Below are 16,606 nucleotides of genomic sequence, written 5' to 3' on the forward strand. Positions count from 1 at the left end.
CATAGTCAATAACTTGTTTATATCTACATTTTCCTCATTTCATGTGAATAAATGGCTGCACAGAATACTGGGCAACAGTGAATCCAGATATGCATTTTACATAGTGTCTCTTTCTTTGTAAGCTGGCCTTTCCACATCCAAAATGACACTCTAGACCACACTCTCAACTCAGGGAAATAAATATAACTGTTGACTTGAAATAAGTGTATTGGGTCTGGCTGAGATGGAGTTAATTTTCCTCATAGCAGCCCTCATAGTGCTGTGCTCTGTATTGGTAGCTAGAACAGTGTTGATAACACACCAGGGTTTTGGCTACTGCTGAGCAGTGCTCCCACAGCATCAAGGCTGTCTCTCCAACATTGCCCCCCCCTCACCAGTAGGCTGGTGGGCAAGATCTTGGGAGGGGACAGATCCAGGACAGCTGACCCAAACTGACCAAAGGGATATTCCATACCATATGTCGTCTGCTCAGTATAAAAGCTGGGGGGGGGAGGAGGAGGAAGGGGGGGCATTCGTTTGTTTATGTTTGTCTTCTGGAGCAACCGCTATGCGTACTGAAACCCTGCTTCCTGGGAAGTGGCCGAACATTGCCTGCTGATGGGAAGTAGAGAATAAAATCTTTTGTTTTCCTTTGCTTTCGCGCGCGACATTTGCTTCTGCTTTATCAAACTGCCCTTATCTCGACCTATGAGCCTTTCGTTATATTTTCTCTCCCCTGTCCAGTTGAGGAGGGGGAGTGATAGAGCGGCTTTGGTGGGCACCTGGCATCCGGCCAGGGTCAACCCACCACAGTCCTTTTTGGCGCCCGAACAGGGACAAGACAAAGGCAGTTTTGTATTAAGCATGCTATAGCTATAGTAGTTATTAAGTGGCAAGCTCCTGTGTGGGTCACAGAGTTTGTTGGCTGCACTGCTTATCTCTTTATTTTGCTGAGCTTGGGAACATGTTAATAGAAATAATGGCTCTGTGCTTTGCCCTGGCATTGACGGCCTTGCTGTGCTGGGGGAGCTATTTTGTGGGAAGGATGAAGGAATTTGGGAACTTGCTGGTACAAACAATGGCTATATGTGCTCTGTCCTGGCATTGATGGCCTTGCTGTGCTGCGGGAGCTATCTTGTGGAGAAGATGAGGGAATACATCTCCCTCTCCCTACCCAGGATTGATGTGGATGGTTTTATTATGCAAGCTCCCGAGGTCCTTGTTCACCCTTATGTGAGCTGTTTAATACTATTAATTAATACTATTGGCATATTATGGGTTTTGTGGAATCTGGTCTCATCCTGGTGTAAGAAAGAGAAGACAACTTTTGAGTGAGGCAATACTGAAAAGTGCCCTGAGGCGGCCGGTCCCTGGGTGGCAGGGTGTGTGGAAGGATTTGGGCAGATTCCTAGGACAGTTATCACCTCCCATAGCCTGGGACTTTACACCTGAACAGGCAAGCAACCCTGGCAAACTGACGCACCACCTGATAGAGGGGTGCCTTGCCTATCCCAATGAAAACCAGCAGCTTCTAGCACTGTACTGGGGCCTGGCCTGTGCCTATCGAGCCACAGTTCAGTATTCTCAGCGGATTACGGTTGAGGCAGGGACCCAAACTGCATCTGAGGACACCACGGTTGAGATAGGCACCCAAACAACAACAACAACTACAGTAATTGCCCCAGTAGTGAAAAAGAAACAGTGGACAAGGAGAACAACGGGTCCATACCCTCGATTAGTAAGGGAGGAGGAAGAAGAGGAAAGGTTTGATCAAGAAGCCGGTCCTTCGACAAAGAAATGGGAGGAAGGAATGAGAGAACTCAGACAGGAAGCAGAAACTACCCAGTCCCTGACCTCATCAGAACTTCGAGACATGCGGAAAGATTACAGCCGCCAGCCAGGTGAGCGGATTGCTGCCTGGCTGCTCCGATGCTGGGATAGCGGGGCCGACAGTCAGCAGCTGGAAGGTAAGGAAGCCCAACAGCTGGGATCTCTTGCTAGAAACCGGGGGATTGAGAGAGGAATTGGAAAAGAGGCAGCAATTTGCAGTCTCTGGAGACGACTCCTCTCAAGTGTGAGGGCAAGATATCCATTCAAGGAAGATCTTGTCAGCTCCCCAGGAAAGTGGACTACTGCAGATGAAGGCATCCAATACCTGAGAGAATTAGCAGTGCTAGAAGTCATCTACAGTGATCTGGACGATGATGAGGTCTCCAAAGATCTAGAGGATGTCCTGTGCACACGGGCCATGTGGAGGAAGGTGATTCAAAGTGCTCCAGCGTCCTATTCTAACAGCTTGGCAGCGATGTATTGCCCAGATATGGATACACCAACTGTGGAGAAAGTGTCTTCTTGGCTCCAAAACTTCGAAGAAAATCTCTATACCTCCTCATCCCTACAGGACAGCGCCTTGGCTGTCAGGGGCACCCCAAGAAGTCAGTCCCCTCCTGCCCCGGTCAGAGGGAAAGGGAGCCCCAGGCGCATGCTGCATGGTGCACTCTGGTTCTTCCTGTGTGACCAGGGGGAGGACATGAGGAAGTGGGATGGTGAACCCACCTTTAAGCTGGAAGCCCGTGTACGTGAACTGAGAGGGAAGACAGCTGTTAAGAAGGGGTCACCCAAGAAGGCTGTCAGCATAGTTGCTGTAGAGACACAAGAAGGCAATCAGCGATCTCCCAGACACAGAAGAACTGAAATCACCTCCCTTGATCCTGGTGAGGGGACTTCTGGTCTGGCACTGCAAGGGTCAGACAGCAAATACTCTGACCAGGAACAAGAATAGAGGGTCCCTGCCTTCGGCCAGGAGGAGGAAAGGGATGACCGGGTATACTGGACTGTGTGGATCCGATGGCCTGGCACATCAGACCCACAGAAGTATAAGGCTTTGGTAGACACCGGTGCACAGTGTATGCTGGTGCCATCAGGGTATAGGGGCACAGAACCCATCTGGATCTCTGGAGTGACAGGGGGATGCCAAGAATTGTCTGTATTGGAGGCTGAGGTGAGCTTAACAGGGGACAAGTGGGAAAAGCACCCCATTGTGACCGGCCCAGAGGCCCCTTGTATCCTTGGCATAGACTACCTCAGGAGAGGGTACTTCAAGGACCCAAAGGGGTACCCATGGGCTTTTGGTGTAGCCACTGTGAACACAGAGAAGATAAAACAGCTATCTACCCTGCCTGGCCTCTCGGAAGATCCCTTCTGTTGTGGGATTGCTGCGAGTTGAAGAACAGCAGGTGCCAATTGCTACCAGGACGGTGCACCGGTGGCAATATCGCACAAACCGAGACTCCCTGGCTCCCATCCATGAGCTGATTCATCAACTGGAGAGCCAGGGAGTCATCAGCAAGACTCACTCACCTTTCAATAGTCCCATATGGCCAGTGCAAAAGTCTGACGGAGGGTGGAGGTTAACAGTAGACTATCGTGGCCTGAACCAAGTCACGCCACCACTGAGTGCTGCTGTACCAGACATGCTAGAGCTCCAATATGAGCTGCAGTCAAAGGCAGCCAAGTGGTATGCTGCAAATGACATCATTGCCAATGTGTTTTTTTCAATTCCTTTGGCAGCAGAGTGCAGGCCACAGTTTGCTTTCACATGGAGGGGTGTCCAATACACCTGGAATCGACTGCCCCAGGGGTGGAAGCACAGCCCTACCATTTGTCATGGACTAATCCAAACTGCACTGGAACAGGGTGATGCCCCTGAACATCTACAATACATCGATGACATCATCGTGTGGGGCAACAAGGCAGAAGAAGTGTTTGAGAAGGGAAAAAGAGTGATTCAGATTCTTCTGAAAGCTGGTTTTGCCATAAAGAAAAGCAAGGTCAAGGGACCTGCACAGGAGATCCAGTTCTTGGGAATAAAATGGCAGGATGGACGCCGTCATGTGCCTATGGATGTGGTCAACAAGATAGCAACTATGTCTCCACCAGCTAACAAGAAGGAAACACAAGCTTTCCTAGGCCTTGTGGGGGGTTCTGGAGAATGCATATTCCAGGTTATAGTCAGCTTGTGAGCCCTCTCTATCGAGTAACCCGAAAGAAGAACTATTTTGAGTGGGGCCTTGAGCAACAACAAGCCTTTGAGCATATCAAACAGGAGATAGCTCGTGCAGTAGCTCTTGGGCCTGTCTGGACAGGACCAGCTGTGCAAAATGTACTCTACACTGCAGCTGGGGAGCATGGTCTCACCTGGAGGGAGCCTCTGGCAGAAAACACCAGGAGAAACCTGAGGTCGACCATTAGGGTTTTGGAGCTGGGGGTATCAAGGATCAGAAGCCCACTACACCCCAACAGAAAAAAGAGATACTAGCAGCATATGAGGGGGTTTGAGCCGCTTCAGAAGTTGTTGGTACAGAAGCATATCTCCTCTTGGCACCACGATTGCCCGTGCTACGCTGGATGTTCAAAGGAAACATCCCCTCTACACATCATGCAACCAGCACTACATGGAGTAAGTGGGTATGACTGATCACGCAATGAGCTCGACTGGGGAAACCCAGCCACCCAGGAATCCTGGAAGAGATCATGGACTGTCCAGAAGGCAGAGATTTTGGAGCATTGCCTGAGGAGGTGGCTTGTGCCCAAGAGGCACCACCACCATATAATGAGATATCAGAAGATGAAAGGCATTATGCTTTGTTTACTGATGGATCCTGTTGTGTGGTAGGAAACCATCGGAAATGGAAAGCTGCTGTGTGGAGTCCCGCACGACAAGTCGTTGAGGCCACTGAAGGAGAAGGTGAGTCAAGTCAGTTTGCAGAAGTGAAAGCCATCCAACTAGCCCTAGAGATTGCTGAACGAGAAAAGTGGCCAGTACTCTATCTCTCTACTGACTCCTGGATGGTGGCTAATGCCCTATGGGGGTGGCTGCAGCAGTGGAAGAAGACCAATTGGCAGCGCAGGGGTAAACCCATCTGGGCTGCTGCATTATGGCAGGACATTGCTGCCCGGGTAGAAAACATGGCTCTAAAGTTACATCATGTAGATGCTCACACGCCCAAAAGCTGTGCCACTGAAGAACATCGAAACAATGAACAGGTAGACAAGGCTGCCAAAATCGAAGTATCTGTCTCAGGTGGACCTGGACGGGGAGCGTAAGGGTGAGCTATTTGTAGCTCGATGGGTCCACAAAACATCGGGACATCTAGGGAGAGATGCAACATACAGATGGGCTCATGATCGAGGGGTGGACCTGACCATGGAGGCCATCACACAGGTCACTCATGAATGTGAAACATGTGCTGCAATCAAGCGAGCCACACGAGTAAAATGTCCCTGGAACAGAGGGCAGTGGCTGGGTTTTCAATATGGCGAGGCCTGGCAAATTGACTATATTGGACCACTGCCACGAACACGCCAAGGCAAGTGCTACATACTCACCATGGTGGAAGCAACTACTGGCTGGCTAGAGACATACCCTGTAAACCATGCCACTGCCCGAAACACCATCTTAGGCCTTGAAAGGCAAATTTTCTGGCAACATGGTCCCCCAGAAAGAATTGAATCAGATAATGGGACTCATTTCCGGAATAACCTCATAAACTCCTGGGCAAAGAAACACGGCATTGAGTGGGTGTATCACATCCCCTATCAATCACCCACAAGCCTCTGGAAAGACTGAGAGATATAATGGACTGTTAAAGACTATGTTGAGAGCATTGGGCAATGGGGCATGGAAGCACTGGGATACAAATTTAGCAGAAGCCACTTGGCTGGTTAACCCCAGAGGATCTGCTAACCATCCTGGTCCTGCCCAAACAAAACCCTTACATACTGTGGGAGGAGATAAGGTCCCCGTAGTGCACATGGGGAAGGGGCTGGGGAAGGTGGTATGGATTGCTCCTCCCATGGGAAAAGGCAAACCCATTCATGGGATTGTCTTTGCTCAAGGACCTGGGTGTACTTGGTGGGTAATGCGGAAGGATGGGGAGACCCGGTGTGTGCCTCAAGGAGATTTAACCTTGGGGGGAAAAATAATCTGTGATGTGAGTTGTATGTTGTACGAAGTAATGCAGCAGGAATGACCTGAACTGACGAAGAGTGAGTTTCGCAAGGAACAAGACAAGTGCAATGATGACTGAAACCAAGCCAGTGTTGGTGCTCAACAATCAAACATGCTGCTTCTCCTGTCCTGAACATCCATCTTGACAGATGGGGCCCAAGTCATAGCCTGTTTGTGAACATCTGGAGGAGTGCAAGAAGCCCATGGAATGGGAGAGTAATATCTCTCTGTTAAAGGACAGAAGATAGTAGTTAATGAGAATGTGTAAATCTGTATGTTGGGTATAAAGATGGTTTAAGTATGTAGTTTAAGTCGTAAGTGTTGGTAAGAAGGGATTTCAGTAATGAGAATTAAATACGATGGGATAGTTAGAAGATATATGTATACGTATGTGTGTATTAAATTATGTGGGACCTGAGCATGATGCAAATGGTATGGAATAAGGGGTGGAGATTGTATTGGGTGTGGCTGAGATGGAGTTAATTTTCCCCATAGCAGCCCTCATAGTGCTGTGCTCTGTATTGGTAGCTAGAACAGTGTTGATGATAACACACCAGGGTTTTGGCTACTGCTGAGCAGTGCTCCCACAGCATCAAGGCTGCCTCTCCAACATTGCCCCCCCCTCACCAGTAGGCTGGGGGTGGGCAAGATCTTGGGAGGGGACATAGCCAGGACAGCTGACCCAAACTGACCAAAGGGATATTCCACACCATATGATGACTGCTCAGCAATAAAAGCTAGGAGGAGGAAGGAGGAAGGGGGGGCATTCGTTTGTTTACATTTGTCTTCCGGAGCAACCACTACGCGTACTGAAGCCCTGCTTCCCGGGAAGTGGCCGAACATCGCCTGCTGATGGGAAGTAGAGAATAAAACCTTTTGTTTTCCTTTGCTTTTGCGTGTGACCTTTGCTTCTGCTTTATTAAACTGCCCTTATCTCGACCTACAAGCCTTTCGTTATATTTTCTCTCCCCTGTCCAGTTGAGGAGGGGGAGTGATAGAGCGGCTTTGGTGGGCACCTGGCATCCGGCCAGGGTCAACCCACTACAGGTGGGCACCTGGCATCCAGCCAAGGTCCACCCACCACAATAAGCATGGCATATTCAGTCCAAATCTTCCCCTGAGCAGCAAACATTTTACCTGTTTGCACATCTGGACTCACAAGGTCTTATGTGTACCATGGTTGGGATCTGCCTAGATATCTATTCTTTCATGAAAAAGCTTCTTTCATGTACCAGAAACTACTGATATTGGAACAGGAGCAATTACAGTTTTGATTTTCTACTTGCCAATTCCTTTTGGGGGCAACACATGATCCTTTCAGCTGCATTGCCCTTACTGTACACACCATCTAACAATGCCTCCTTTTTAGGCCATAGGTTGTGGGGCATAAGCAGAACTGCAAACCAAGTTTCTTCCATCAAAACAAGATATTAAGGCTTCATTACTAAAAATATGTCCAAAATCTTCCTGATCGCTTCTCCTTTTGCATACTAGTGTAGCCAAGTGCATGATATAACCCTAAACAATTAAATAATTAATAAAAGGCAAACTTCACTGATGGATGCAGGGAGAAAGAGAAAGTTTTTATTTTACCACTTTGTGATAGCTTTTTTCCCCCCTTCTGACTTTCTGTTGACATTGGTGTTGCTTATCTTTTCCAGCCTCCCACACATATTGATTACCTCTCAAGCTGATGCCCTCTGTTCTCCCTTGACTTGCTGCTTTATCTGCCTCTGTAACACTTTTACATTTTTAGTTACTTCTGTTTGTACACATAGGCCAAATTTATCCTTAGTTTACTGCCAAGGAGTTACATCAAGTATAAATTTGACCCTCTCAATCTGCCTTACTGCTTCTGAATTCAAGTTTCCAAACACAGATGAAGACTGTGTCCCCATGATGAAGTAAGTATTTATAGCATAGGGCCTGACCCTGCACACAGAGAGAAACATCAGGCCTCTAATCAAAGCTACGGCTTCTTTATAAGTGCAAGCACATCATTTTAAGTCTGTGTCAGACTTCCTCTCTCTCTTTCCCTTCATCTCTGCTTTTTATTCAACTGACAGGGAAAAGGGTATCAAAAGCCTCTGTCAGACTAATAAACATATGTCTGTGTAGCATGTTCACCTACATGAGATCTGGCCTAAACTAATTTCTTCACAAAAATTAAACCTATATGTAGATTAGAACTTGTGAGAATCTCAGTATTTACCATGAATCCTTAATCACTGCAAATCATGATCCTTTGAAATTTTGATGCTTTCATCCTATGTCACAGAGTTCAACCCTTACATATATGTTATCCAACATGCTGTCGTGGTTTAACCCCAGCTGGCAGCTAAGCACCACGCAGCCGCTCGCTCACTGCCCCCCCACCCCTGGGATGGGGGAGAGAATCAGGAAAAAAAAACCTCGTGAGTTGAGATAAAGACAGTTTAATAGGACAGAAAGGAATGAAAAACAATGATAATGATAATAATAATATGACAATAGTAATACTAAAAGAATTAGACTATACAAAGCAAGTGGTGCACAATGCAATTGCTCACCACTCACCGACCGATGCCCAGTTAGTTCCCAAGCAGCGATCCCCCCTCCCAGTTAACTCCCCCCAGTTTATATACTGGGCATGATGTCATATGGTATGGAATAGCTCTTTGGTCAGTTTGGGTCAGCTGTCCTGATGGTGTCCCCTCCCAGCTTCTTGTGCCCCTCCAGCCTTCTTGCTGGCTGGGCATGAGAAGCTGAAAAATCCTTGACTTAGGATAAACAGTACTTAGCAACAACTAAAAACATCAGTGTGTTATCAACATTATTTTTCTACTAAATCCAAAACACAGCACTATACCAGCTACTAGGAAGAAAATTAACTCTGTCCTAGCCGAAACCAGGACACATGCAAATAGAAAAACATAGCTTAAATATTTATTATTCTTACATACCATTTTATTTCCTTTTATTTGTTGTAATGAATTTTTTAAATTTTCATTTAAAAAAGGATGAAAATGATAATTCATTGCTTAAAAACATGAAATTATGAAACATTAAAAATTGCTCAATTTTAAGTTATTTCTTTAAAAAAGAGGGAAGAGAAACAACAGAAACAGATATTTCTTATTTTTAAAATATATTATTCTTTTTCAATGATCTTATTTCAATAAAAATATTCTACTCTTGGTATTTAGCATTGTAGAATTTTCCTGCCATTTTTACTGTTTTCTTGTTGTAAAGTGTGTCATTTACCAGCTGTGATGTGCATCTATCTACAACTATCCTCCTATCACATTTCTTTCACAAATGTCTATTGTAATTTAAGATGATATCTAATTTGTAAATGTACCCTAAGACATTTCAGTAGGAGTCCTTAGATAAGATCCTAGAGTCAGAGATTCTGAATCTCTTGTACCTGCTGAGCTCATATAGAAGTATTGAGAACTACAAAGTCATGAAGACAGTGGATAAGGTGAAAGTAGAATGATTTCATTCATCAAATCCCATGATGATAGAACTAGGGGGCAATTTATGAAATTCATAGGAGATCAATTTAAAGCAGATAAAATACCTCTTTATACAGCAGTCTGAATTTCTGGAACTTGCTGCCACAGGGATTGTGGAGATAGGCATTACTACCAGGTTCAGAAAGAGTTTAGACAAATTAAGCAGCTCCTTATAAGGACAACAGAAGGACTAAGCAGGGCTATATTGTCTAATATTTCAGGATGCTGGGGAATTATGAGAGGAATGGCCCTCAGCAGCGGTGAGGCTCACATGCTTTCCCAAAGTAGCATCTTGTACTGCCACCCTCAGACTGAATACCGGATCACTGGTCTGACCCAGCAGGGTGTTTTTTCTTCTTTATGAACATGGCACTCCAGGATCTTTTCTGCACACATGCAGCCTCTCTCCTTTAGGATATCTACCCTCAGCTACAGCCTGTCACATTAGTTTCAGGGAAGCCCAACGTTAGTCTTCCTGTCTAGCCTTGCTTGCAGTGCCAGCTGGTCTAAGAGAGCAGCCTGCAATAGATTGTCCTGTCTGAGGCTGATCATCTGACAGCATCTGGAAACATTAGGGATACACGATGACAGAGCGCCAAGCATGAACTGCCACATCTGCAAGTACTTGCATGTTTAGGTATGTTCTGAGAACTTCATCTCAAACTGCTTCCACTTTCATACTCATGACCTTCTCAAAGCCTTAACCCTTTGTGAATGTAGGGCTACTTTGAATACTAAACACATTTTAGCTGCAGATTTATGTCTTCAGACAAACACAGAGATTGCCACTGGCTGATGTTTACTCACACAAATTTATAGTACATTAGTGACAATTTCAGCCGCAACTGATAAAACTCTGTACTTCTCATTCTTTGCCCACAGATTGCTACAGTTACGCTGCTGAGCACATAGCTTTTGGTCTGTATAACTACTGTACTGTGTGTGTGTGTGTACCTCCAAAACTGATTTGAAGCCTTCTTTGTGACCTTGTGATCTTGAGCTGTCTGTATGCCACTAAGTCCTCCAGCATAAGTTTGAGGAGGAGAATGTCCCTGGGGGACAGCTAAGGACTGTGCCAGCTTCCAGTGACACTTCAACAGTGCCCTACTTCTGAGAGTGATATGGAAACCTCTGTGACAGCTTGACACAGAGGTGAATCTTCTGTGGCTACCCGGGAAGAGTCACATCCAAGTAACACACATCTCTTGGGTCATAATATAGCATAAATGATAGAATACCATTTATTTTTAAAGCGTGATTCTTATTTTTTATATGCAGAAAACATAGTCCTTGTTAACAGAAGCAAAACAGTTTACTCGCTGTTTCACTCTCATAGTACAGAAAAATGCTACTCAGTTCAAAAGTATCTAAAACATGCAGCAACGCTTTTCAAATGAGATATACTTATTAAAATAATTTCCTATACAGTTTTGCCTTCAGCATTTCATCCATTTTCCTTGAACTTTTCCTGTCTTTGGGGAAGACTGGCAAAAATGGACAGACTTACAGTGAATTTTTTTTCTGGTTGCACATCTTCCTCTGCACACCTTTTGTGCATGGGTTTTCCTTCCAGATAATAACAAACTAATTCATTCAAATTTATTGTAGTGGAAAAGAAATAGTAAAAATTGTTACTCAGTTCACCAATAAACTACCAGATACTCTCCAGTAAATACATTTAGTTGTTCCATGCAGTTGCTTTGTCTCTGAAGAGGATAGAAAGGTAACAACATTAAGAAATACTAAGGTAATCATAGTAAAGGTTTTCAAAAATTAAGTATGACTTCTGTTTTAATTAGCTTGTACAACATAACATTGAGGACAGCTTATTAATGCCAAAATTTTTAAAGATGTGGAGCCTTTCTCATCTGATTACTATGGTGTTCACTGTGATGCAATTGCCTATTTTAATTTCTTTTTCCTAAAGTAATCAATACAAAACAACTTTCTCACAGTAAATATAAATGTCACACATTTTATATATATGGTTACATTGGGATTTGCATATATTTTCAACTGTTTAATGTAAAGTTGGAAAAATAGGTTACACGGGTGAAAATTTTGACTTCAAGCAATGTACATAGTTACTGCTGCAATCATTGAGAAACATACCTTCTCTGATTAGCAGGCATAGCAGGCAGAAAATAGAAAGCACTTTTTAAAGACATCTCTAATCATATCATGAAATAATCTAATGAAAACTTTGTTCATTTATGGTGCAAAAACCCACAAGTGATAATTCCTTATTTTCTCTCGGAGATTTAGTCTCATCATAAAACACTTCACTGGCAGAAGTCTTTCTTCATACTTATCTTACATTTCCCCTTTTTAAAACGTTATTTTATTACACCACTATATAACTTTCATTTGTTGTACTATATGCTTTCAATTATACTTCAAGTCCTTTTTATCAATTGCTGTGATTATCCGACTTTTATGGTGTTCTTGAAATCTCTTGATTCCTAGAGCAGTTTGGGGGCTAACAGTAATCAAAAAATCTAGATGAGAAACAGAAATTATTGAAAGCAGCACATTCTGGTACACAGGGTAATAAATTATATATTGCATATACTACTGGTGCAGTAATTATATGTTGCATGTAGCTTGCAAAGAAAGAAGGCAGTTTGGAGGCTTAATATATAGAAGGCTGATGGGTTTGATTTTCCATATTCAAGCAAAATTTAGCTGTTATTTTCAAGACAGGTTTCAAATCGTTGGCAATAGGAGAAAAACTGCCATCAAAACTTCGACACTGGATATGGGGAGAGCAGACTTTGGGCTGCTGAAGAAGCTAGTTAGTAAGGTCCCCTGGGAATCTGCTTTTGAAGGTATTGGGGTCCATGAATGCTGGTCACTTTTTAAGAGCCATCTCCTAAGAGCGCAGGAGCAGGCAATTCCAAAGTGTTGAAAGTCAAGCAAGCGGGGCAGAAGGCCGACTTGGCTGAGCAGGGATCTTCTTCTAGAACTTAGGTGGAAAAGGAAAGTGTACGGACATTGGAAGCAAGGACAGGCGTCACGGGAGGACTACAGAGATGCTGCTCGCCACTGTAGGGAGAAAATTTGTGCGGCCAAAGCTCAATTAGAGTTCAAGCTGGCCAGCACTGTGAAGGACAACAAAAAGGGCTTTTTAAAATATGCTAACAGCAAAAGGAGGATCAGAGATAACATTGGTCTGTTACTTGATGAGGTTGGTCACCTCACAAATAAGGATGTAGACAAAGCATAGATGTTTAATGCCTTCTTCACCTCTGTCTTCAACACCGATGATGGGCCCTGGGACCCACGGAGCCCTGTGTTGGAAGACCGTGACTGGGGCGATGATAAACTCCCAGCCGACCCTGAACTTGTTTGAGACTTGCTGCTCCAGCTGGATGTGCATAAATCTATGGGGCCCGATGGGATTCATCCCAGGGTACTGAAAGAGCTGGCCGATGTTATTGCGGGACCTCTCTCCATTATTTTTCAATGGTCTTGGGAGTCTGGAGAGGTCCCAGTCGACTGGAAGTTGGCAAATGTTGTCCCAATTTTCAAGAAGGGTAAGAAGGAAGCCCCTGGTAATTACAGGCCTGTCAGTCTCACTTCAGTGCCTGGTAAAATTATGGAGAAGGTTATTCTGGGAGTTACTGAAAAACACTTGAGAGACAACGCTGGTCATAGCCAGCACGAGTTCACGGGGGGAAAGTCCTGCTTAACCAACTTAATTTCCTTTTATGTCAAGGTAACCCATCTAGTTGACCAGGGGAAGCCAGTAGATGTGGGTTTTTTTTTTTGGATTTTAGCAAAGCTTTTGATATTGTCTCTCACAGTATCCTTCTGGATAAAATGTCCAGCACACAGCTAGGGTTATAGTAAATGGGGTTACATCAGGCTGGCAGCCAGTCACCAGTGGGGTGCCCCAGGGCTCAATTTTAGGGCCAGTGCTCTTTAATGTTTTTATAAATGATCTGGACGCAGGAATCGAATGTACATTAAGTTTGCCAATGATACTAAACTAGGAGGAGCTGTGGACTCCCTCGAGGGTAGAGAGGCCTTACAGAGACATCTGGATAGACTAGAGAGCTGGGCAGTCACCAACTGTATGAAATTTAACAAGAGCAAGTGCTGGATTCTCCACCTGGGACAGGGCAATCCTGGTTATACATACAAATTGGGGGACGAGAGGCTGGAGAGCAGCCCTGCCGAAAGAGATCTGGGGGTTTGGGTCGATGGCAAGTTGAACATGATTCAACAGTGTGCCCTGGCAGCCAAAAGGGCCAACCGTGTCCTGGGGTGCATCAAGCACAGCATAGCTAGCCGGTCAAAGGAGGTGATTGTCCCCCTCTACACTGCACTGGTGTGGCCCCACCTCGAGTACTGTGTGCAGTTTTGGGTGCCTCAGTATAAGAAGGCCATCAAACTATTAGAGTGTGTCCAGAGGAGGGCGACCAAGATGGTGAAAGGCCTCGAGGGCAAGGCTTATGAGGAGCGGCTGAGGTCACTTGATTTGTTCAGCTTGGAGAAGAGAAGGCTGAGGGGTGACCTCATTGCAGTCTACAATTTCCTCAAGGGGGGCAGCAGAAGGGGAGGTGCTGATCTCCTCTCTCTGGTGACCAGCGATAGTGTCGTGGTTTAACCCCAGCCGGCAACTAAGCACCATGCAGCCGCTCGCTCACTGCCCCCCCACCCCTGGGATGGGGGAGAGAATCAGGAAAAAAAACTCGTGAGTTGAGATAAAGACAGTTTAATAGGACAGAAAGGAATGAAAAACAATGATAATGATAATAATAATAATATGACAATAGCAATACTAAAAGAATTAAACTATACAAAGCAAGTGGTGCACAATGCAATTGCTCACCACTCGTTGACCGATGCCCAGTTAGTTCCCGAGCCGCGATCCCCCCTCCCAGTTAACTCCCCCCAGTTTATATACTGGGCATGATGTCATATGGTATGGAATAGCTCTTTGGCCAGTTTGGGTCAGCTGTCCTGATGGTGTCCCCTCCCAGCTTCTTGTGCCCCTCCAGCCTTCTTGCTGGCTGGGCACGAGAAGCTGAAAAATCCTTGACTTAGTATAAACACTACTTAGCAACAACTAAAAACATCAGTGTGTTATCAACATTATTTTCCTACTAAATCCAAAACACAGCACTATACCAGCTACTAGGAAGAAAATTAACTCTGTCCTAGCCGAAACCAGGACAGATAGGACACGAGGAAATGGAATGAAGCTGCATCAGGGGAAGTTCAGACTGGACATTAGGAAAAGGTTCTTCACTGAGAGGGTGGTCAGTCACTGGAACAGGCTCCCCAGGGAAGTGGTCATGGCACCAAGCCTGTGAGAGTTCAAGGAGCATCTGGACGATGCTCTTAGTCTTTTATGGTTTAGTTTTAGGTAGTTCTGCGAGGAGCAGGGAGTTGGACTCCATGATCCTTATGGGTCCCTTCCAACTTGAGATATTCTATGATTTTTATGATTCTATGATTTTTTCATCTGCTCTCACATTAGTGAGCTTTAACTGGACCTTTTGCAATGAGATTGCTGAAACTGTGAGGAAGTAGGTAAAAGCACAGTGTCCTCTGATTTATGTTTCTTTGCTCACAAACAAGGATATTTTATTTACTGTTAAAAGAAAACCACAATATAATTAAAATCGGGTGAGCTTTCCACTGCTGGCCTAATACTCCATCATTATGGAGAGGAATGAGGGTATTTGTAATGTAAAAAACTACACAGAAACATAATCGTCATTAATAGAGACTTGATATGAAGAATAGAGCTCTGATATGAAGCATTTGCACTGTGCCTGGGATCTCCTGTGGCTGATCACTAAAGAACAGATGGGAGAGCAGTTTTCCATGACTGGTGGGCTTGCTTTGTAGTTGCTTGCTATTTTCTTATCAAAGATACTATTTGCTTATGAAACTAGACTGCGTTTTCAAAGGCAAAAAAAGTGATATTTTACAAATTTACCCCCACCATAAAAGCCAAACTTCCTACTTTCAACATGCATGATGCACATAGTATCCAGTTTAAAATGCTAGGCAGTTTGAGTCTACCTCTGGGAGTAAAGTAGGCCCAACCTGTTCTTTGTCATGCCACCCTAAAGCCTGAGTATGAATATGGTATTCCGCTTATATATATTGCAGATGTTATCTAAACTTGGGCTCAAGTGGGTGACCTGTGCAATGACTTGGACCTGTATCCAAGAATATATAATAAACTCCTAAATTAGTCAGACATCCCTCACCAGATATGTATCCTATTTTGATATTTCTCACAGAACTCACATTCTTGCCTGGTAGTTACAAGCTGAACGTCATACCAGCAAAACAACATGAATACCAGTGATATTGAAAAGGCAAGTACTGGAGCTTGTCTGCTGGCCATTCAAATTTATTTGTTTTCTTCTGTATAACACACAGTTTGAGTGTTCTTTCAATTCATGCAAGAAAAGGATTTTGTCAGTTATGTTCTTTTATGTACAAGTTTACCCCTGTACAGCCTCTCTTATATAAGAAATTCAGCTACCAGTTTATTTCCAAAAAAGTGAACCTATGCTTATTTTGTGTGAAATACTCTGGAAGAGTACAATGGAATACTCCATAGCCAAAGGAGGTGTTTTCTTAAAGCCTGCATGAAAAGAACTATGGAGATTAAAATCATCAGTCCTGTATTGAGTATTATCAATCCTGAACCTCTAAATAGCATTAAGCCTTGGCTGGAATTCACATTCAAGCCTGTATGACAGGAAATTTTACATTTAGAATTGATGGTACCAGAAACCCCATGAATAATCACCATTAGATATTGACTAAACACTTAGGTTCTTTTGAAATCAATATGTCTGGAGAGATTGATATACCCCTGGGCCACATTTAAACAGAATATAAAAAATTGGCCTCCATCTGGTTTTGTACATAAGCTAAAACCAAATCAAGATGAAGGGATGAAGAATTTCTAAAAAATCCTGAGATGAGATGTAAGGATTTGATTAGGATGATCTGCTTTTCATACCCCAGCCTACAAGTTTTTCTGGGGCTAATTCTAAAGGGTAACAGTTTGAGTGCAACTTTCTTTTTAAGGTATGAAATGTTTCAGGTACAATTAGTTTTGTTTGTAATTATGCTAATTGAGGTG

Source organism: Gymnogyps californianus, unplaced genomic scaffold (assembly GCF_018139145.2).
Source record: "Gymnogyps californianus isolate 813 unplaced genomic scaffold, ASM1813914v2 HiC_scaffold_35, whole genome shotgun sequence".
NCBI lineage: Eukaryota > Metazoa > Chordata > Aves > Accipitriformes > Cathartidae > Gymnogyps > Gymnogyps californianus.